The sequence below is a fragment of the Uranotaenia lowii genome, chromosome 2, assembly GCF_029784155.1.
Source record: "Uranotaenia lowii strain MFRU-FL chromosome 2, ASM2978415v1, whole genome shotgun sequence".
Lineage (NCBI taxonomy): Eukaryota > Metazoa > Arthropoda > Insecta > Diptera > Culicidae > Uranotaenia > Uranotaenia lowii.
This window is the reverse complement of record NC_073692.1, coordinates 159,082,685-159,107,805: the sequence shown is the minus strand read 5'-3', so window position 1 is coordinate 159,107,805 and position 25,121 is coordinate 159,082,685. Positions and strand designations below refer to the sequence as shown.

The 25,121-nt window shown below is 32.3% G+C and overlaps 1 protein-coding gene across 1 annotated transcript in view; it reads left to right on the top strand.

The window, feature by feature from the left end:
• LOC129742024 (uncharacterized) overlaps nt 1-25,121 on the top strand; it is a 50,671-nt gene that overhangs the window by 21,236 nt on the left and 4,314 nt on the right. The gene's annotated exons all lie outside the window — the stretch shown is intronic.

Genomic DNA, 25,121 nt, shown 5'->3' with positions numbered 1-25,121 from the left:
ATTGCCAAGAAAGGCGATGCTACACATTATTAAAGTCCTTTCAGATCAATAAAAACGTGTTTTTCTAATAAAAAAGCCTTTGTCTTTATACTTATTTTAAACCCGAAAATCCGTTTTTAGAGCATATTTATTTTAAGATGCATGAATCTTGCAAAACAACAGTATATTTCAAGAAATAGCATTCTTCTATGAATCGACCGTGGACAAGTGTTGAATTAAATAATCACAGGATATACAGAATTCCCTATATACAGCTTGTCTTTATACTTATTTCCAGCAGTGTATTTATGCCTCCATTTTTATAAGTATAAGATTTAAGCGATTTTAAAGAAAAATGTCGAGGTGGGAGATTTGATTAACTTTTCACAAAAATGTCAGTATATCTGGCAACACTGCGTGTGGCAATAAATTTTTCAATCTGTGAAGTAAAATATGAGTGATTTTATTAGTAAAACACTTTCGGAAGCACTTAAATCAATAAACATGTAATAAACGTTTAATGGCGCATTTGGGTAAACACATGCGCTCTTTGCCTCAAACGACTATTATTACTAACACTTAGGTGTTCCAGTTAATATATTTTTGGTGGAAAACTGTCCCTTTTTCAAAACTTTTGTCGAATTTACTGGATTGCATTCTTCATTTATGAGTTTAAAAATTCTTCTTAACATGGGCATTTAATCTCCAGTATCACTTTACATCATTGCCCCTTAATTTGATTTTCGATGTTGATTGAAAATTTATTAAAAGTCCAGTGATATTTTCATCTTGTTTGAGTTATACCGATAAGAATTTAAAGCCATTAAAATATTATTATCTACCAACCATGGTTGTCCATTTCTCCCCGAGCGGCTTGAAAAATGCAACTCAGTGAATTTTTCGTTCTCAAACACTTGCCCTGCTCTGTTAAGACGCCGGGCGTACACCCAATCAAAGAGCAGAGAACGCTTCGCCAGGGTGAGAGCAAGAGAAAAAAATCATCACATTAAGTGTAGAGGAGCAGCGCTAAAGCAACTCAGTAGGTTTGGTTCTTTCCTAACAAGAAAATGAAGAAGAAGAAGCAATATCGTTTCGTGCTGTTTGTTTGCCTACTGTGGTAGGAAGAGAAGGAAAAAAATGCACTTCAGTTGTGTGTTTCGGGATTTCTCCTGCTCAAACAGTAGTGTTGCTATTGGGGCACCGGTTTTGCTCGGCACTTGGCTTCGGCTGTACTGGGAAACGAGTGTAGAGCATTTCGGAATGAAGTGGTGTGCTCTACAAATCGTAGAAGATAACGATGTGATTTACACACGAACCACAATACAGCTCGACGAATTTGTTTGCGAGAAGGCTTGCGGTAGTATCATGCAAGCAAACACCCCAACAGGATGCTGAAACAGATCCTGGTTGCCAAAACCAGGGCAAGGAAGTTGCACGAGAAAGTGTTGACCAAGTACAACGGATGCATTTTGATGGACAACGAAACTTACGTAAAAATGGATTTTCGACAAATACCCGGTAACAAATTTTGCCTTGCGAAGCGTAAAGGGAATGTTGCGAGTAGATTCAAGTTTGTTTTCGCTGATAAATTTGCGCGTAAGTTGATGATTTGGCAAGGGATCTGTAGTTGTGGGAAGAAGATTAAGATTTTCATCACTGGGGACACAATGAATGGAAATGTTTACAAAGAAGAATGTCTCCAGAAGAGGCCATTCATTCGGTCCCACAAAGGTCCGGTGAAGTTCTGGCTGGACCTGGCATGCTGCCTCTACAGCCGGGATGTCGTTAAGTGGTATAAGAAGAACAAGATCGATTTTGTCGAAAAAAGTATCAATCCACCAAACTGTCCGGATTTTCGTCCCATCGAGAAATATTGGGCAATAGTTAAGGGCAAACTGAAGAAATGTGGCAGAACCATGAAAAAACCCGCTCAAATGGAAAAGTGGTGGAACAAGATGGCGAATGAGGCTACCAGCAGTACTGTGCAGAAAATGACGGGTGGTATCACAAAAAAAGTTCGAAAATTCATCCAAAAAGCTGACGAATGATTTTTATGTATTTGTTCCTTAAAGTGCAATAAAAACCCTACAAAATGACATTTTTTTTTTGTTGTACGTTATTTCTTTGCGGAGAAATGATCTACTTTATCCGACCAGATTCTATGTGAAACAGACTTTACATCATTGCCCCTGATTTGTGTTGTATAAAGATTGAAAACTGTTGAAACTTACGGTTTCCTCCGGCATCCGATAACAACAGCAGACTTCTGCTGCCACGAGCAGAACCAAAACATGTATGTTTTGGTTCCACTTGCTATGTCCAATTTGCAATAGAGAACAATATATCAATGATTACTGATGACAGTTGATGATAATAATTGCGGTACAAATGTTTACATTATCACACGGTTAGCGGGACTACTCAAAATGGGTTCGTGGTAATCCAACAGTATTGACAATGTTCTGGGTAAGAGTATCTCATTGTACTCACTGAGAAATGAGTACCTTCCCAGTTAGAGAATATGAAAAGTGGAAAGTGACAAATAGCTAACGCTAACGTTATGAGTAGTTGTATAAGGACTTGACGAACAAGCCTTAATAAAGATAACTCTATTCCAAACACTGAACCTGCGTTGATTACTCATTTCAACAATAATTATAATTTACCAAAAGGCTAGTAAAATTTTTTATCGTGTTTGAGTTATAAAGGTTGGAATTTCAAGCTTTTAAAATGTTATAATCTGTATGATTTATGCAAAATGAAGCATTTCAGTTCGTCTATCTTTCATGGAATTGTTTGTTTTTACAGATTCGTTTTTCACTCTATATGACATTTCCATTCTTTGTAGTACAGAGGATTAGGCTGGTGCTTCCATCAGATTTTCAATTGATACTTTTTAATTATAGTTAATCAATGCGATTTACTTTTATATTTATCAGGTATCGATAGGTAATAGATATAAGAAAGTTCTATTTGTTTTTCAAACGAATAAAGTTTTCCGTTAATTAAATTCCCATTCTTTATTACACCATTTTAAAGTTAATTAAGTTGTTGCTTATATCCCATAAACTATTTCCCAATACAACCATCTGGTCAGCTAATGAACTGTTTTATTCCAACAAAAAAAAACGGACTGCAAAGTGTCGCATGAAAGATGGAAGCAAAAAGAATTCACTCTGGTTTTATTTGATCAAAAAAGAGGAGCGGCTCATTCGTCTCACACTACTTCGAAGCAAAGCAGAGCAGTACAATTCCTGCAGCAGGTAGCAAGATACCTTCCAAATTGTAAATCCACCCGGGCTGCTGATGACAGCTCAAACGGAGCTTACCGAGAAGAAATTGGCAAAACTGCTCCGGGGCAAAACGAGAAACTGCAGCTGTTGCTGGTTCGAGCTAGCAAGTATTTAATACTAGTAGCGACGAGAAAGCTTTGGTTCCATTTGTGTAAAGCATAATTTTCAGAGATCTCCCGGTATCTGACGTCGTCGGTTACATTTTAATACTGGTGAAAAAATGAAATAAAATGAAGCAACTGTGTGTGCTTTCTGTATCAACTGGGAATAAGCAGTTAAAATATTCATCCCTAGAGGGAAAGTGGCTGAATGTGCTACTATAAAATAATCTATAATTCGATTTACAAACCAGTGTAGCAAGAAGCTTTCACTGGTCTTTATTTTAATATGACTATATTTGTTTCATCAATACGTTTATACTACATTATTGCATTAAATAAGGTGCTCAGCTCAATAATTAATTTTTCAGAGCAAGATATCTAATAAAAATTTATTAATTAGAAGAACATCCTGTAATGTCAAAAATATTTTAAACTTACAACTAAAAACTAAAACTATCCTTAAATTAAACTAATTGTAAAGAGAACGAATCTCTGCGATGGAAGACTGGATCGATTTGCCTCTGGAGTTGGAGATGATTTTGTTGGCCATCTCTTCGATCGATTCAATGCCCGCAATCCGATGAAGATCTCGGTGCTGTGCCAAGGTGGAAGCCGTAAAATTATTTTTAAAACCTTGTTCGGAATCCTCTGGATGGCTTTCTTCCTCGTCGCGCAGTAGCTAGACCAAATCGGAACTGCATACATTATCGCTGGTTGAAACACTTGCTTATAAATAAGCATCTTATTCTTCAGGCAAAGTCGGGATTTCCTGTTGATGAGAGAATAAAGAGATTTAGTGTATTTATTACATTTAGATTGAATATCTTCAATGTGATTTTTGAAAGTAAGATTCCGATCAAGTGAGAGTCCCAAGTACTTCACGTGATCAGACCATTCTCATGAAATCCCATTAAATAATTTTCATAAGGTTTTAAAAATTGGGCTCTTGGCTTATGGAGAAATAAAATAAGTTGAGTTTTGGAAGCATTAGGAGAAATTTTCCATATTTTCAAGTACCATACACTGGGGGAACTTTGATCACTTTTTTCATTCATTTTTGAATATTTTGGAAGGGGTTGCTTTTTTGTAATGCCTAAAAGCTTTAAAGCACTAACTGAGGTGAGGAGTACTAAAAATGATCATTGATTGCAGTAAACTCAAACGACATTGGTGGTAAAAATTAAATGTTTGTTACAAAACCAGATTTCTAGTTTTGGGGTAACTTTGACCACTTTTGTTTTAACTTATCTCAACATCTTAAAATTTATTTGTTTTATTTGTTTTGTTTATATTCAAAAATGTACAATGATGCTGCATACATTAAGGGGAAAAAAAAATTAAAAACATTTTTCAATATTTTTTGGCCACAAAAACAAATGAAATTTTACCACCATGCAATTCTTCATGTCCTCGTACAGTTCCCATGTTATTTTATTCCTCTAACTAAACCATTAAATAGCGTTTTAAGCATTTTTTTCTATACGAGCTTTTCATGGAAAATGACCGATTTTTTTAATATCCAAAAATTATCATCAATTGACCATAAAAATAACACTTAAACTAAACCTAAACTAAGAAAAAAGTTGAACTTTCACATTAAACAACATATTTGCTCCTAAATGCCTAAATTTGATCAGAAGAGATGTTTGTTTGTGAGCCTTCAAAAAATTAAATATTTTAAGATTTTTAAATAACATGCTAAGCTATATAAAAAATCTCTTAATAAAAACCAAATTTAGTTTTTTTGTAACTCTATTTATAGGCTTTCAAACGTAGTAAACAGTTTTAAGATTTTTTAACTTTATACTTAGTTGATGATGATTATCTGCAAAAATTTCATGTTGATCAAAGTTCCCCCAGTTTACGGTAATTCAAAAAGGAATTTAAATTTGTTTGTAATCTACTGCGTACCACCCACAAATTCCGACCTTTGACTGAAAGCAAAGTATCATCAGTAAATAATCTTCTACCTTTTCCTTCTGGAACATTAGGAAGGTCAGAAGTAAAAATATTGTATAAAATTGGCCCAAGTACACTACCCTGAGGGACGCCAGCTCTAATGGGTGTCCTTACGGAGCATGAATTTTGATAGCTTACTTGTAATGTTTGGCTAGTTGAATACTTTTGAATAATTTTAGTGAGATATACAGGAAAATAAATTCGAGCTAATTATTATATACTAAATGATCTAAGAACTGATTTCTCATATTTTTTGCGTCATGAAATCGATTTGTACTTCGTCAGGTTTTGCCTACCACTTTTTGATTTGAAACCATGGCTCAGGAATTTTTTTAAATTTGATCAATTTCCAATTTTACTTTAATCTGTTCTTGAAAGCTGATAAACATATAAATCAAAATAAAAATAAAAAAAAATCTTTTTTATTGTCTTTCATTTAATGAAGGATCCATATTTTGTGTAATTTTTTTTAGATCGAAGATTCAATGTTTTAGAAATTTAATGTAATTCTTTAATTTTTAGAAATCACAAGACAACAAAATTTACAATTTTCTGAGGTGCAAATAACTTAAGAACTTATTTAGACTTATTTAAGAACGCTGATTTCATGCAATAAGTTTTCAAGCTATTGTTTTCGGAATAACTTTATAAAGTGGATGAAAATTAATTGAATAAATTTTCATATAATTTGTGCACTTTTTTTCAAAACGCTACAAGGTTACAAAAATTATGAAATTTAAGGTTTTGATTCAATGCTCAGCTTTTTCCGAAGGTCGCGAGTAATTTTGACATCTAAGAAAAAAGTTATGGATTTTTTTATTATTTATTATTTCGCAACTTTGAAAAATACGGCAATTAGGACGACATTAAAAAATTATAAACCCCAATTGAATATTTGATAACAGATTACTAATAGAGAAACTATATATCACTATAATATCACTAAAACAAGTGCCATTTTGGTTTCAATTTTTTTTTAATTTCGTTGAATTTCTTTACTCTTGTAGAATTGAGAAAAAAAACTAAAAGAAAACTTTAGTAACTTTTTCTCAGAATTCTAAATAGCTCGCAGCCATCGAAAAAGTTGACCATTTAGCATAAATACACTTTTATTTTCAATATCTTTGTAACATTCACAGTTAGAAAAAAGTGTGAAAATTAATAAAATAAATGTTCACATCTTTTAAATGCTAGCTAAGAATCTCAGAAACAAAAGCTGACAAAAGGAAATTGAAAGCATATTTGGATATAGTATTTTGAAACCAGTCAAAATAAGCACATACATTTTTTGCACCTTGGAAAAATGGGAATTACGCTTACTGGTGTATCAGAAATTGAGCTTTCATGTTAAGTATTTCTTAAAAATCGTTTCATAAAATGGGAAAATATTGTCTTTCGAGGAATGAAAACTTTTTTTTCATTTTAAACAAACATTCTTTGTTGCAAGTAACCATTCGAAACAGAAGGTTTAAATTTTATTTGATTTATTTCAGATTATACAAGGTTTGAAAATTCGTGACAAGAGCTTGAAAGTCAAGGGCAAATCAAAGTAAAGTTCCAAAAGCTCTAGAATTCAAAATCATATTTCGTTTTTTTTTAACAGAATTAAATTAGGATTTGAAATTAAAATTCGTCGAACACGTTTCACAATGGTAAATGAGTATCAAAATGGATGAAATTAACACGGTATTTCCGAATCGTTATTCAAAACAATCTATAAAAAAAATCAGAGTTTTCAATCAGTTTTAAATTCAAAGCAAAATTATCAAAAACTTATTCCAAATATCAGCTTTCTCGAAAGAATAATCGCTAAATGGGCAAAGAATTATTCAAATTTGGTAATGTGTATCTTTGTTGATATAAAAAAGCTCAGGAAATAAAGACATGTACCGTAAACTGGGGGAACTTTGATCACCGGGGTAACTTTGATCAACATGAAATTTTTGTAGATGATCATCATTAACTAAATAAAAAGTTAAAATATCTGAAAACTTTTTACTACGTTTGAAAGCCTATAAATTTAATTACAAATAAGCTAAATTTGGTTTTAATTAGAAGATTTTTAATAATATTGAAAATATAATTTTAAAATCTTCAAATATCCGGTTTTCTCGATGGCTCACAAACAAACATCTCTCCTGATCAAATTTAAGCATTTTTAAGCAAATGGGTTGTTTTATGTGAAATTTCAACTTTTTCTTTGTTTAGTTTTGGTTTAAGTGTTATTTTTATGGTCACTTGGTGATAATTATGGATATTGAAAAAAAAAACAACGATGGTTTTCCGTGAAATAGCCCGTATAGTAAAAATGGCTAAAACCCTATCAAATGGTTCAATTTAATGAAAAAAAACATGGAAACAGTGCGAAGACCTAGAGAATTGCATGAAGGCAAAATTTTCAGAACTCATATAAAGCTTAACTCTAAAGTAAGCTTAACCTACCTTTTTGGCCGTACCCTAGAAATGTCATCATGGCCAATGTTTTCAACTTCAAATAAGGCCGTAACATATTTCAAATCCTTCTTTTGTCACTCGGAATTGGATCATCGCAAGGGGGGGATAATAAGAATTATGCAAAAAACCAATAAATTGGAATAGATTGCATTGAATCTTGCATGCAATAAAATTGCATACTGTATCATTGCACAAAAACCATAATTTAAGTAATTTTTTATCGAAAAATTCAATAAAATCAAGCATACAATATAAATTTGTATGCTTGATTTTATGGAATTTTTAAATCAAAAAATTACTTGAATTATAGATTATGGGCAATGATATAGTATGAAATTTTATTGCATGCAAGATTTTATGCAATTTATTCCAATTTATTAGTTCTTTGCATTATCCTTATTATCCCCCCTTGCGATGATCCAATTCCGAGTGACAAAAAAAAGGATTGGAAATATGTTACGGCCTTATTTGAAGTTGAAAACAATGGCCATGATGACGTTTTTAGGATACGGCCAAAAAGGTTGCTTAAGCTAACTTTAGAGTTAAGCTTTATTAGAGTTCTGGTGATGCATAGATAAGCTTATTTTTGAAGATTTATGCTATAGTAGTAACAAAGTTGTCCTGACCAAAATGAAGCTAAACTAGTTATCAGTGTGTCTCAATTTCAATGTTCAATTTCTTTAATTCCTTCGAATTTTTTTGATTCTGCGCTAGAAAAAGAAAAAAATTGATTTGAATATGCTCAACATCCACTTTTTTTCACAACTAGCATAAACGAATTTCGAGTAGTATTGAAATCTATTTCCTCTGTTCTCATTTAAAAAAAAATTCAAAGTTATGATGAAAAGAAGATTTTTAGGATTTTTTTTTTTCATATAAATAATATGAAACAAAACCATGTCAAGTGTACACAGCGTTAAAAAAAATCTTATCCGAAATTCGCCAAACTTGTCCGAAGGACTCGTTGCGTTCGACAATGTTAATCCTGAAATTCTGAGAATGATCCACCCACCCTTCGTTCCTGGACTCTTCCTCCTTTTTTTCATGATTTTCAAAAAGTCATCATTTTCAAAATGCAATGTCTCCTTACTTAGAAGTCATAGATAATTGACAAAATAGTCGTTGTATAGATTCTATTAAAATCTCTTGTTAAAAACATTTCTATTTAGAAAAAAAAATTACGTTTAGAACGTCTTATTCTCGAACAGAAATTAAAACTTAAGTTTTTTTCGAGAAAAGTATATTTTAATTTTCATTGCTATGGTTGCATCGTGTATTTGAGACAATTCCTTGTAAGAACCAATCAAAATAATAACATAGTAAATATTTATTTATGCATAGGTATAATGAAAAAAAAAATCAATTGATGTTTTTCCTTGATCGTGAGATACTCATATACAAAATCACGAAGTAATAGTGTTATGTTGGGTACGCCGACACACTTTACTCTCATATGTCTATAGATAGGAACACATATTTTTATAATTAGGAACTCTAAATATGGCGAAATGAGGCACCTCACGCTATCATAAAAAAAATACATTTCGATGTAAAAACAATCGTACAGAACAATTCCGACCGAATTCTCTGCTACTTGAAACCTTCAAAACATAATAAATCTAAACTTAGCTAATCTTCTCAAGTTAACGAATTTCGTTCAATGACGCATTTCACCCTACGTCCCCCGACCGAGTTGGTTTTGTTGAATGAAGAATAATTTTGTGCTGTTTCTTCATTATTTCCCGGACTCGAAGCCCCGCTGGATATTCGCTTCGTTATCTTGGATATCAAGCTAGACAAATGTCCGGTCTGTTAGAGGATTTTATGTTCCTGGCTCCCTCAACATAGTTGCGCTTTCTGTGCGAGCTGTATAATTGTTCCAATATTTTCAATCTTTTTGGATTTGATTAATTGTTGTTTACGATTATGAGCAAGTAGTCTTACTAATCAACTTTTTTTTATTTTGTTTTGTTTTGAAAATCATTCAGATATCCTGGTGTATTTCTTCCTTTGAACCAAAAATAAAAGAAATGGAGATACCTACTTAGCAACATGTATATTTTTTGTTTTTTCCACCTTTTCTTTAAAAACTTTACATCAAATATGAAGAAGCTTTTTTAAAAAATCTAAAACTAAACCTTTGAAACTCGGTGTATATGGTTCTGTTGTGGTTATGGTTCCTAACAAAGCATTGTTTACTATTAAAAAAAAATTCCTCAAACCGTACAAAATCTGTATCCCATTTGAAACGAATTCGCCAGAATGCACCCACAGATTTCCCCGACAGAAAGTCGAGTTTTTTGTCACCCAAATCGAAAATGCTGCTGACAATGCACACACGACGCCGAGATTCTGTACGGTTCATCCGAGTTTCAGTCAATATTGATCTGTCGATAAGCGAGAAGAGCCACGTGGCTACATCAATAACAAAGATATGCACACATACAAACAAGATTGTGGGGCGAGGAAGTTTGTGGGAGTATGGACGCGAAAAGGAAAATCTGGTCCCAACATGTCCCGATGAGATATTTGTTCAGGATCGGTCGATATGGCAATGGAATCCTGGAATTCGATAGAACGCGGTCCAAGAATCAATCTCGTCGTTCGGTTCTTTTCCAGCGAAAGAAAGCTGCTGACTGCTGACAGATGCGGAATGTTTCCCTGTCATTGCCAGCGAAATTCAAATCACCATGCGGTGTGGTTCTAACGTCAGGTTCAACTTGTATTTACCCCATCTTGGGGGGATGATTGAATTGATGTAGAGTAGTGGCACAACACACTCGAAATCTGCCTTCATGACCCAAACCAGATTTCCATCAAACTCAGAGGACCGTAGCAATGGCTCTGGGTACTTCATCGATATAGAAATGACCGCTGCCGCCATGCTGAAAACCACAACTCTGCTGAACCGAATTGTTTGTTTTCAAATGATTTGTAACGAAACCCACCGCGCACCGGTCCGGGGTTTGTTTACAAAAACCGCAAATCTCAACTCAACTAACCCTGACGGACGCAAATGTGATTGAAATTGCCGAGGGGCCATCGACTTCCATAGTATTTGACGGTAAGGGTTTTGCACGTCAATGTTGAATCGGGAATGGTACAGACACTGAAAATCTTTTCATCAAACATTAATATAGTTATACACAGATATTCATAAAACGCCTCTCTTATATCATTTTTAGTAAAACATTTTAAAGTATTCCAAAATATTATTAGCTTATATCCCACATTATTTGAACTCCAGCTGCAAAACATGAAAAATGAGAATAACCCAAGTAACATTTAAAGCTTCATCACGGTCAACGCAATTTCGTTAGGACAGCATTGGTCTTCATAAAAAGCTGAAGAACGTTCCATTCATGGCCGTAGGAACGGGGGGGTGGTTTTGGGGGTTAAACCCCCCCATGAGGATCCAAAACAGCAAGCGAGGTATTCTACTCTACACTAAAAATTTTTAATTCAGAACCAAATTATGGTAATAGAGTAAGGTTAATCAAGAGCAATAATCTAGACTCAAAACTAATGAAAAAACCTCAAAAACCCATCCCGAGCCCAAAATTCTGCTGCCTACACTTTTTCAAAATTTTCTCACTTGTTCATAGAGATTCAGGCCTGAATATTTCATTTTTAATTAAAATAAACCCATTCCGGTGGTTCTGATTCCATAAATTCCATAAACAAAATTGTATTCTTATTCTTGTATTTTGGATTCTGTATCCAGCTCAGGGTTCATGATTTACAGTTCGAATAATGAAAAGCTGCTTTGAAATCCTTGTTCAAATTTGATTTAGCATTTTATATAACATTCAAACCATGTTTTTCGAGAATGCATTTTCAATATTTAGATAATAGTTTTCCGAATATAAAAAAAAAAGCAATTTTGTTTATATTCAAATTCGAAGCTCTTAAACATAATTCTTACACAAAATTCAAAAAGGAAAGCTTTGGAATGGCAATCCAAAATTGAAAAGTCAGATTCATATCCTTGTAAATTCTGATTCACAATACAGATTAAAAATAAATAATTTAAATAGTGAATTTAGTATGAATTATGAATGAGGGCTCTAAAAGATTCGGAAATCGTATCTTTTGTACATTTCACAAATCGTATGGAAATTCAGATTCAAAGCCCAATTTTTGAATTCTGGTTCAGAATTCAGATTCAGAATGCAGATTCACAATTTCGCTTGCCAACAGTCTGCTTCACTTCGAAGTATAACTCGAATGGACTGAATTAAAGCGACAAAATTCAACCCAACATTCGCCGTAACATAAAAACGCTAAATTTGTGAAATTTAATTCAGGGGTGTTCTGAAATATAAAGCCAAATATCGATGTTTCTCGTCATAGATTTTTTCGCGGTCCGTAATATATTGAGATTTCTTGTCACTTCAATACCCAGATTTAAATTTTTTTACCAAAATTAGCTTAGCTTAGCTTAGCTTGATTGAGATTTAAATTATTTAAACAAAATTAGTCTGTAAACAAAATTCAGTAGAAAATCACCAATAAAAGGTAGAATTTTAGTTTTTTGATTTACCCCAAAAAACCTAATTTTTTTTAAAATCATCCACAGGATTTTCATTATGGTATTGATTCTTTATGAAAAATATTTACTTCGCCTCAAAAATCTGCACAAAATTCTGTATTTTTTCAGTGTATCGTTTAACATTATTGACACATTAAGGACATACAAATTCGGCATTTTATATTTCAGAACTCAATAAACAAATTTCTGCTAATTTTATATAAATATTTGAGTTCAATGAGGTTTCATTATTAGATTCATAACGTTTGAATTATGCTTTTTAGCAGCAAGCGAAAAAACGAGGTATCTCGTATTTGGTATGCAATGTGCTTATATTGTAGTTTTTTAAAGCCAAGTTTTAAACTAAAATCATTAAATTGGTTCAAGTTTGCATCAAGAAAGGCCTTGTTTGAATTGAGTATAGAAAAAGTTTTTTTTAAGAAAAGGAAGACTCTCCTATGTTTATTTTTGCTCAAATAAACTCAGTTTGACTATTAAACAAAATGAAATATTTTATCCATCGATGAAAGCGAATTTAGCTCACCTTTTAGATTGAGGACCAATTTTCTAAAGTTACGATTTTATACGAAAACTTTTTATGGCAAATTCTTAAAAATTAATGATCATAACATAATTTGTTTCAATTTTTTTTGTATTCGTGAATTGTTTTGCAAAAAATCATAGGTAAAAATCAGTCACCAAACCCCCCACCCCCCCATGATTCGGTTCGGCCCTGGTTCCATTTATAACTTTTGAACTACACCACTTTTAAACTTTCGGACTCTTGAAATGCTAGTTCAGTTTTTGCTTGACGATTTTTTCAAATCATAGCTCAGTTGGCAGATCAATTGCATCCGGAGTCGACGTCCGTAAGTCCGAGCCCAAGAATAAACATCGATCACAGTTGTACCGGATAAGTTTTTCAATGGCTGTCCGCCAACTACATCGTTGATATAAGTCACGAATGAAAGAAAGATGTTAAAACGACTATAATCGAAACAAAAAAAAAAACCATTATGTTGGTAAGTACTGTTCACCGAAACTTCCATGAAGCTCGCATAGGATATCGTCCTGTTCCGGTCGTCAAAAAAGTAATTTAAATACACTCTCGATAAATACAACAACAATACTTGTCAACTTTCTGGGACTTCTGAGCTCAGATATACTATCATTTAATAAAGTGACTGTTTAAAAATCTTGAATAAAATGAGGGTGGCTCCAGAGTCGAGGGTAGGGCGGGTAATTCACAAAATTTCAGGATTTATTTTGTAGACCATAGCGAGTCTATCGCCAAGCTTGGCGAATTTCGGAGTAAATTATTATATTAAATTCATATTATTCTTTTGGTACCATTACAATGTATCCTAGATGGGACCTTCGTATGACTGGATAAGCTTTCTCTTAAAGCACTTCTCCTTGAAAACTCGTTGATTTATAGTTGCTCCAGTGATAAAAACTTTTGTCTTCTTCCAACAGCAATAGATGGCTTGTTAAATCATCAACTTGCGGACGAATTAATTCGCGAAAACAAATTTGAATCCGGGTTTTACCAAAGTCCATTATAACTTATGTTTTATTGTCCATCAAAATACAATCGTTGTACTCTGTCTTGGATCAGTCGATCTTGGATCGATCTTTGCGAGATCGATCGTTGCAAAATCGATTTGTTGAGCTCAAAATTACGACTTTTTTAATCGATTTTTAGACTTTAGAAAAATATATTAAAAATTATTTTCGATCTGATCTTTCGATCTTCTAAAAATTTTTCTTTCTTTATTCCAGAGATTTTGAGATTCAGTTCCATGCAAGATTTTGATATCTAAACATCCGAAAGACTGCTTTTCACTATCGGTGCTACCATGCCGGATATGATCGATTCCGACTTAACAGTTATTTACCTCTACACTCTTGAGAAAATCCTGAACATTTATCGAATGCTCAAGTTATCGATCACTTGAAAGCTTACTCAGCCTTGCAAATTTTACTCGGCTAAATATTTAAGTTCTTTGTATCTACATTACACTAATGTTGCTTCTATTCTGGATTAAAATAACACTTAAAAATGATGACCCACTCCACGGTGACGTCACGGAAATTTCAGAGCACTTTTTCAGGAAATCGTGTTCAAATCTTAATATACAGTGAGCGAAATAAGAACCACCACTATGTTTTTTTCTTGTAAAAATATGAATGATTGAAAATCACGAAAATTTTCTTCTACAGTTTGTTCTGCATTTCTTAACGGATAAATGAAGCATAAGTTTACTTTTTTTGGACGTAGCGATTGGCGTTGAGGACCAAAAATGTGAAAAAAGGGTGCGAAATAAGAATAGCACCACTTGAGTTTTTCAACAAAAACAAGATTATTTTTAAAAATTAACTGTTTAAAAGTGAATAATAATGCTTCTACGAATTATCTAAATAGATAACTGCTTTTTAAGGAGTTTTCTAGAATTCCAAAGGTTTTCAAAGGTATTAAAAGGGGGGTTTAAGAGATGCTCCTCTAGCGTTAAGGAATTTGATATTTGAGCTATAAAACTTTATCAAACTGCTTGATTTCTTCATTAACATTCATAAGTATGATGCAAAATGATGAAACATAGATTTGAGGCTGAGTTTGAATTCAAAAAACAGGTTGGAATTGAAAAATACTAATGTTTTTTAATAGTTAAACACTATTTCTCTAGTTTTGAGTCATAGATGGCAACACTATCTTGATATTCAACCAAATTCATGCTCATTTTCGAATATCCGGGATTAATTAGGGTGTGCTGGATGATTTTGGTCAAGAAATAAATACATGGTACCGTGTGAACGCTTTCTAAATTCTAAGATCACTTAATAAATAAAAATTAGAATTGCATCAAGGTCACTAAAATTGAATTTTTTGTACCGATTTATCAGAATAAAGTTTTGCTTTGCGATGGAACTAGATGAACCAGACGGCTGGCAGTATTATTAGTATGATTTGCAATTAAATCTGAAGTTGAGATGAGCAGGAATTTTGGCGGTTGTACATTTTTGTGCTGGTGATTCTTTTGCAAATCCGGAAAAGCATTCTGCAGCGTGAACTTCCACAAAGCTGTGATGGGAAAATACTTCGAAATGATGAATATGGACTTTAATAAACCAGTAAAATCAATATTGAGATTTAATTTGGTTTTAACTGCAAGATAGTGCTGCCATCTACGACTTGAAACTGGAATAAGTGTGGTTTATTGAAAAAAAATCTAAGTTTTTGATTTCCAACCTATTTTTTCTGATTCAAAATAAATCCCGAATGTTTGTTTTATCATTTCACGTCATTTTAATGAAGAAAGTAAGCAGTTTGATAAAGAATTACAGTTCAAATATCAATTACCTTAACGCTAGAAGAGCATCTTTTAAAACCCCATTTTAAAACCTTTGAAAACCTTTGGAATTCTAGAAAACTCCTTAAAATGCAGTTATTTATTCAAATAATTCGTAGAAGCATTATTATTCACTTTTACACAGTTAATTTTTAAAAATAATCTTGTTTTTGTTGAAAAACTCAGGTGGTTCTTTTCTTATTTCGCACCCTTTTTTCACATTTTTGGTCCTCAACGCCAATTGCTACGTCCAAAAAAAGTAAACTTATGCTTGATTTATACGTTAAGCAATTCAGAACGAACTGTAGAAGAAAATTTTCGTGATTTTCAATCATTCATATTTTTGCAAGCAAAACACATAGTGGTGCTATTCTTATTTCGTTCACTGTAGTTAGTTGCCGAGCATCAAGAAGGCACGGTGTCTATGATGGAACCATTTTTTTTTTATCAGAAATAAGCATCGATAATTCTTGCACCATTCGAAAGCTGGAGCTTTCCCCTTTTATTTTAGCCCAAATTTCAAATAATCCATCAGGGCGTCTAGTGAAATTTTTATGAAGATTCTTTGAACTTTTTAATGGGTTTTTTTTTCAAGAACAAGGCGCTTGTCTAACCTTAAGCGATAATTCAACTACCCAGTTTATTATTCTTGAATCTTGATTTTCAGTTCGGGTCATAATTGGGGCAAAACCCTGATTCGAATCTTGGTTTTGCATTTGAAACTTAAATTAGAATCATTTTCCATTTACGCAACTTATCATACCGGAATATTGAAAAAAAAAGAACTAATATTACAAACCATTCATAAGATTAGGATTTTTAATCTTGAATCTTTGTTCTTATGCAGAATTGAAACTTAAAAAAGTTTAAAGTTTAAACCATTTATAAGATAAGGATTTTAAATCTTGAATCTTTGTTATTATGCAGAATTGAAACTTAAAAAAGTTCCATGATGATGATCCAGAATTAAAATATCAAAGTTATATCATTTGGAATTTTCATTCAGATTCATAAGTAGAATTACCAATAAAGAATTGAGACAATTCAAAATTCAAATAAGAGATTTTTGGTTAAGGATTCCGTTATAAAATGCCCTTTTCGATTCATAATTATTGAAAATTTTTATTTGGAATTTGAATTCAGAAATCGATTTCAAATTAGGAATTCAAAATCTTCATTCAGGTTTAAAATGCAGAATTCAGATGCAATATTAAAATTTTAAATTACCCACAAAATCACAAATAAGGTGAAAACCATTTTTATAAAATATGATTTGAATTCACTTTCAAGATTGCGTTCTTTGGAAAATATAAATTTTAATCTAGGATTTTTCAAAGGGTTTTGTTAATGAAATTAATTATTAATGATAATTTTTTGTAGATGGAATAATTCAGCTGGAATATATTTATTTGGTTTATTGTTTGACTTTATTTCTATTAAAGATACTTCACAAACAAAGATTTAAACTAAAATTTGAACGTATCGAGTTCACAAGAGTTAACAATACATCTGATTTTAAACCTGAACCTAATTTTTTACGTTTATTCCCTAATATTTGCTACATTTTCAAGAAAATTTTTCTTTCAAATGAAGCCTTCAAGATCCCACATTTATTTTTCAAAGCTTAAAAAACTGGAAACTTTTAGGACTTATTTACGAAAGTAATGATTTTGAATGAATGACTTTTAATATAAAAGAACTTTACCCGAATAATGAGATACTCTTGGTCAGGGACGTAGGAAGAACCAATGGGAAGGCGGGTTAAGGTCATGCATTTTTTTCTATGATATTTTTGTTCAAACAATGTATGTATAAAACGAATTGAAAAGAATTGATTTTATACTATTTGGTTATTTATTTTTAAGTTCTTCTAACTTAATAGCTTTTTGTATTATCTACATAGAAAATTTTTAAAAAAGGTATATCACTAAATCATTTAAATGTTAAAGTATATTTGTAAAAGAAATTCATATGTAAAAAAATAAGAAACCAGATTTTTTTTAAATTAACTTACATATTTGGTGAGTTAAGCTCATTTGGATAGAACTTTTTCTTAAGAAAGCCTTCACAATGAATCAAGCTTTCAAAAGATAAAGAAAAAGATTAAAATTTTTTACGATAAAAATCAGATTCTTGCTAAATCATTCCAAATTTGAAATTTTAGTTTGAAATTTGGCTTTTAAAAAAACTGGAATATTAAAAATGTTAAACTAAACACCAAAAATATGGAATGCTTGTAATTTTTTATTCTGAAAGATGTTAGAAAGTACCGTCAACTGGGGCAACATGCAACAATTTTCAACTTCAATGGTTTCTAAAATCTTAATGCTTACAGATAATCATACCTCTTGTACATCAAAAGTTTTTAGGTTGATGGGACACCAAACTAACGTAGTCAGAAAAATTATTGGTTTCACCAGTTATTTTTAAATTTACAAAAACATGCGACTTTCACCCAACTAAGAAAAAGGGGTAAGTTGCAAAAAACTCTGTAATTAATGGAAAATCAAATGAAAACGTTTGAAAATTTAAAGTTGTTGAAACATTTGTGATGTCATAACACATAAAGCAACAATTGCAGTAATTTTTGGTTTTGTTAGAATTAAATTTTACATTTTTTCAGTCAAAAATGTTTTCAAGAAAAAAAGTGTATATCTGCTGCATACATTTAGGGGTAAAAAACTACAAAATATTCTATTAACTTAAATCATGAAAATGAATCTTAGGATGGATGAAATTTTAATGTTAACAAATGCATAATGCAAAACAATCGTATTCCAGTATATGGAAACGCGATTTATGAGATTTAGTTCTGATTTGCATTTTGTTGCATTTTGCCCCAGTCAGCTAACTGAATTGTAAAAATATTTATTTTAAAAAATTTGGTGATTTTCCGAAAAATATTTATACACCAACAGTGTTGGTATTGGATAATGAAAGCAATATAAAGTTTGTAGGTGATATCATAAAGCTAATCCGCCAATCAAAAACATTAAAAATCTCTTCCACGATGTTAAAAACTATGTCATCATCAATTTGTTATCATTCAATGATAACTTTATTACAGTATATTGGAATAAAAATTGAATGAGTAGTGTGGTATACAAATGTTGCATCTAACCCTGCTTTTGCATGATACCCCGATTGACGGTATTTGCCATTTAAAATCAACTCCATATTTCAAATTCTGTGGATGATTTTTTGTAATATGCATTTTACTTTAAATTTGTATTTTTCTGATGAATCATGTATTCAAAACAACTTGGTGAGAAATTTGAAATTTTGAAATGCAACTAACAACCCAAAATTATAATAATGCGATCTCCTGCAGTTTGAATTTCCCAACAAAATAATCATCTTGATAAGTTTAAGCCAGATTGCCCGGTTTTATTCGGGATTGCCCGGATATTTAATACAAAATTGGAGAACAGTCCGGCCCGGCCCGGTTGCCCGGATTTCATTGAAAAATGCCCGGATTTGCCCGGGTTCATTCACTTTATTTATCAAATCAAACAAAAATAAACAACGAACGCCTTTAAAAAAAATGAATCAAGTTTTATAAAAAACTAGCTGACCCGTTGTGCTTTGCTACACCTTCCGAAAATAAATGTTATTTGTTAAAATTTATTCAAATTTAGATTTTAGAGAGCATTCTTTTAAATCAAACCTCATCATACTTCAGAACCAACAACTTTGAAATGAGAGCTGCAGCTGCAGTTCTGAATTGCAATTCAAAGATGGTATATATTATTAACTGAAACTTGATCTTTAAACTCGTTTTTCAAGATCTGAAATTTGTACTCTGTACCCAAAAAAACCCTTTTAAAAAAAAGGGTTTTTTTGGGTACAGAGTACAAATTTAAGCTCTTTATCTCAAATTTACATGGGAGCTCTCCCATCTTTTCCAATTTTGTCCCACACTGCTTGAAGAAGGTAGGCAAATTTTACAGGCTCGAGTTTACATAATCCTAATGTTCGGGCTCGGCCGATGGGGGGGTTCGGATTTCGGGGTATTTCTTCCCGTCTCAGTCGACGGCATCCACCAGCAGCAGGAATGAAAGGTGAGTTGCGCCTTCACTTAGCACCAACAGCTGATCACCCGCTCGGGGGGAGATTTTGTTTGCACTTTCGGTCTGTTTGCGAGATAGCACCACACAGTATACTCGCGATTGATTATATTTGCCACCAATTACTATTCTGACTTTCGGAACTCTTTAGATAGTCGCTTGATTGGACTCAACTTAATTGATTTATTGCGGAGAAGTAAAATGTCGTGCGTTCAATTCAACTTATTGATCTATTCTAATTATAAAAAATGGCTTACATACTATTGTGTGAAACTCTCTCGGCGAAAGTTGTTATGTTGCGAGAGAGTTATGCTTATTCTAAGGTACGTGCACAGATAATGAGTGTTTGCGAACAAATGGCTTAAAGTGTCAAGTGAACATATAAAAAACACACATTAAAAGTAATTCATGACCGGTGTAGTACCGATCACCTAATTCAAAGAAAAAGATATGCATATTGGAATTTAATGCAAGTTGTACTTTATGGAGAGATAATTTTTTAAATCGATGAATAGCATGAATCGAGACAGTTTTTTGAGTATATTCTTAATAGTCTGTATTATTGGCACTTCCAGCTCCTGATAAGCGTTAGATGGGGTATTTTTTGGAGTTGAAAAAATAAGCTTAAGAAATTTGAAAAAAAAACGATGAAAAGGATTTTTAATAACCATTTTCAAACAGCTTTTTTCACCATCCTCGCCTACGAAGCAGTTTGAATATCTATCCTTTTTGCGCCAAAATTATGTTAAAAAATGTTTTGCCATATTTCAAACTCGTGGACATGAGACATTATAGCTTGAAGTTCTCCCAAACAGCACTTTTTATGGTAATGAAAAATATATTCAATAAGTTATGTATTAAATAGAGTGCAAACTTCTATTTTTTTAATAAATTTACTACGGCAAAAAATATAAAAATTTAAAAAACTATCAGTTGCAGAAAGTCAAATATTCAAAAATATTGGCAAAAACAAACTATTAAGTTTACATTTGTCCCGGATATTGGGGCAAGTGTCAATGCAAAGCTTATTTACAGATGCGTCAGAGTAATGGCTTTAAAATGAATCTAATACGTATTCCTGTTTTTTGTTCTATCAAGTTTCACTGATATATTTGCAGTATTCCTGCAGTATAAATTTATGTTTTTACTCCACTTTTAACGATTGCCGTTCAAAGGGAATGAACCTCATTAACACGAACTTAATATGGAAGTATTTTTGCAAAGCTTTCAATTGGTTGGTTCGATTGATAAAATATCAATCCGCAACACATCTAGGTTGCAGATCGCTCCCACGTGCATAAGAAACATAGGTACTTGGTTGAGAAACAGGCGCCTGATGGTTAAATTTTTCCAGCGATCAATGGACAGTATGCTTAAGTTACTATCCACTTGCGACGACGTTTGCTTGACCATAGAGACGAAAAACAAACCCCTCAAATAAAAGAAAATCTCTAAAAGATGCCTAATAGATGCCATGACTTTTCAATTTCAGATTTTGGCAAAAAAAAATTAGGTATATGTTTTATTCGATCGCCAAAATGTCAATCTGTGTCTCATCTAGGCGTCATTCATAACCATGTGCTGTACAAATGAGCATGGAATCATGTTGAAAAAAAATCACATCAAGGCTTCATATCGCCACCCCTTGCATTGAAAATACTCTTGGTTGAGAAATACGCGCCAAAATATTCCTACTGATCAGTATGCTATGCCTGGGTTACTATCCTTTTGCGACGTCGCGTTGGCCGCGACGCCTCGACCATTGAGACGAAAAACAAACCGCCCAAAGGAAAAAAAAATCTCAAGAAAATGGATGTCATGACTTTAATTTGTTTCGAAAAACTACAAATTTTGTATGGAAGCCTCTCCTTTCTTAAGTCCGATGGAGTTTTGACTATTACAGAAACCATCCCCGGCCTCAAAAACCCTCAGATGCCAGTTTTGACGATGATCGGTTCAGTAGTTTCCGAGTCTATAGGGAACAGACAGACAGACAAACATTCATTTTTATATATATAGACTAGCAGACCCTGTAAACTTCGTCTTACCATGTTCAATTTGGCGTCCATTTTCTATTTTTCCTAGTTTTCTTTACATTTCCCTTCTTTCCCTTTACTCGAATCGTCCCGCTCAATTCTATCAAAATTAAACCAAAGAATTTAAACTCAACGGGTTTTATAAAATCCAATTTTTGTAACTTGTTAAATAAATAACTGTATGTTGATAATATGTATGTTTCATTTGCTGTATTCCATTCAGTAGATTTATTTCGTTTTGTTATATTTTTTTAATATCGAGTCAATTTTTGGAGTATTTGCCGAATATTTTGCCTAACTCAGCTCTTTCAGCTCCCAATAAGCTTTGGATGGTGTATTTTTAGAGCTGTAGAAATGAATCACATAAGAAAGATTTTTTACTAACCATTTTCAAACAGCTTATTATTCACCATCCTCATGCTTCGAAGCAGTTTGAATTAAAATCCATATTTTCACCAAATCATTTCCAAAAAGTTTCGCCTGATACTTAAGTTATAGACTTTACACATTTCAACTTAAAGTGTTCCCAACAGCACTTGTCATGGCATTAAATCTGGTGATTTTGTGTATTGCTAATTCCTTTTTTTTATTAAAGCAAAAAATGCAAATTAATTCCTTTGAACTTTAGCCTAATGAATCAAAGAAACGATTGGTTTTGAAAAGAGGAAAACATATGTTTAGATATATTCACCCATTATTTTAAAGATTTTAATTCAAGCAGTTCTGATTTCTAAATTTCCTGAACATTGTTGGTGGTGATCTTCGATTTCATTTAGGATTACAGTATATTTTTAAGATTTAATTACATTTAATTGATAAGTAGATTTTTTTTAAAATTGAATAGATTGAAAATAAATAATCTGTTCAGGCTACGATGGTTTCATGAGTTCATTTTATTTCCTGGAAATTATCATATAAACAAAACCTTAATAAAAATTATGTGTCTTTTTTACTTTAAATCTTAATTTTCAAAAATGAAACACCGGTCAAATCCTAAAGAATATCACCACAGTTCAACTTTCACGTGCTCTGGAAAAAGAAATATTTTCAAAAAAAATATTAGTTATGTTGACAAAAAGAAATATCGAAGTATATATTTGTCCCATTTATTGGGGCAAGTGAAAACACATAGGTCTTTTTAGATGCGTCAGTGAAAAGAATTTAAAATTAATTTAATACTTGTTCTTGCTTGTCTGTTTTATCAACTTTCATTGCTATATCATAAGTTTTTCTCCGGAATAAATTAATATTTGGTACTTCAATTTCACTGAATGCTGTTCAACCAGAAGACCTCGATTTACAAAGACCTTTATAATAATTTTGAATATCAGCTTCAAATTCAACACTCGGGATATCCTTTCTGGCCATTTTGAAGATAAAATTCTTAAATTGTAGATGTTTCATAGCTAAATTGCGCGTTTTCACTTATTCCACCTAAGGAATTACAGGAATTAATATTATTTTTAACACTATTAGGTCATATTAAAAGTTCATCATAAAAATCTGCTGCCCCTGGAATATCAATCACAAAAAAACTTTTCAACAAAAAAGTGAATCAAAAGTCTCTTCTATCTAGCCAAAATATGTATAACAAAAACACACTTTTCATGTTAAGTTTGTACTTGAATTGTGTGTAAACAAACAGTAATAGTAATAGTTCATTCGGCATTTTAAAACTTCAATTCTATCTTATCTATTTCAAAGAACAGACTCTTGTTGAGAGGACAAATGGCCAAGTTGGTTAAAATCCTCTACAATTAAATAAATAAGAAGAGAATAGATTCTTGTTCAGTTAGTGTGTCTAGCATTCTAGGCGTATTGGATTATACGAAATTGAATGTAAAGCTTCCCAATTTCTTATTTTCAAACGTCCTCAAAGTGTCATAACATTATTTCATATTTATCTTTACCAAGTTCATATTTTTTGGCAACAATTTACTACTTAAATTAACACGAATTAAAATTGGTTTTGATATTTGGAATCGTTTATATGGTTTTGATTCGATCGATAAAATATCCATCGGTGTCACATCTAGGCGTCATTTATTATCATGTGCTGTGTACAAATAAAATAAGCAAGAAAAAAAAACACATCTAGGTTGCATATCGCCCCCACGTGCTTAAGAAATATAGGTAATTGGTTGAGAAATAGGGGCCTAATTTTTAAATCTTTCCAGCGATCAATGAACAGTATGCTTTAATTACTATTATCTTGTAACGACGTTTGCTAGCGACGCCTCGCCCATGCAGACGAAAAACAAACCCCTCGAAGAAAAGAAAATCTCTAAAAATGGATGCCCGACTTTTCAATCTCAGATTTTGGCAAAACAAATATGATATGTTTTATTCGATCAGCAAAATGTCAACCTAAGTCACATCTTGGCGTCATTCATAACCATGTGCTGTAGAAATGAGCTAGGAATCAAGAACAAAAAAATCACATCTAGGCTTCATATCGCCACCACTTGCATTGAAAATATGCTTAGTTGAGAAATACGCGCCAAAATATTCTTACTGATCAGTATGCTATGCCATGGTTACCATCTTCTAACGACGTCTGCTCGCGACGCCTCGACCGTGGAGACGAAAAACAAACCGCCCAAAGGAAAAAAAACTCAAAAAAATGGAAGCCATGACTTTTATTTCATTCAAAAAACTACAAATTTAATTATTACGGACAACTGATGCGACTTTGTGTTGTTTTTATTCGATATAAACCGATTCGCATGGCTACAGAATATTCTAAAAATAATTTCATTCGAATCGTTTGGGTCATTTTGGAGGAGTAGTACTACAAACACCGTTACAAGAGAATTTTATATAATAGATAATCATGAAAGGTTTTTTGGAAGCCTAAAATACAATTTTAAATCTGTAGATGAGTATTGATTAATTTTTTTTTTCAATTTTTGTTCGTGAACTGTTTTTGTTGAGTAATTTATGGGTTTTGACAAAATTTCCCCGGATATTGCCCGGATTTAAAGTCGTCACATTTGAAATCAAATGCATGGATTTTGCCAGGTCTTATAAAAAATTGCCCAGTTTTTCCGGCGTGCTGAAAAAATTTTATGTATTAATTCTAACTCTAAAATCTGCACCTGCAACCAGAATTTGATTTTTGCAGGGTGGCCAGCGAACCGGGAAAACCGTAATAACCAGGAAAAAAAACGGGAATTGAGAAAAGCATCGGGAAAACCGGGAAAAAACCGTATATTTGAAATAAAAAACGGGAAAAACTGCCAACAAAAGTAACTATTTTTCCTCTTAATATACTCACATACTAAATGGGAAAGTTCATAGAGAATTTTTTCAAAAGCTTTAGATATAAATTTGTCAATTTTGTTCTGTTGA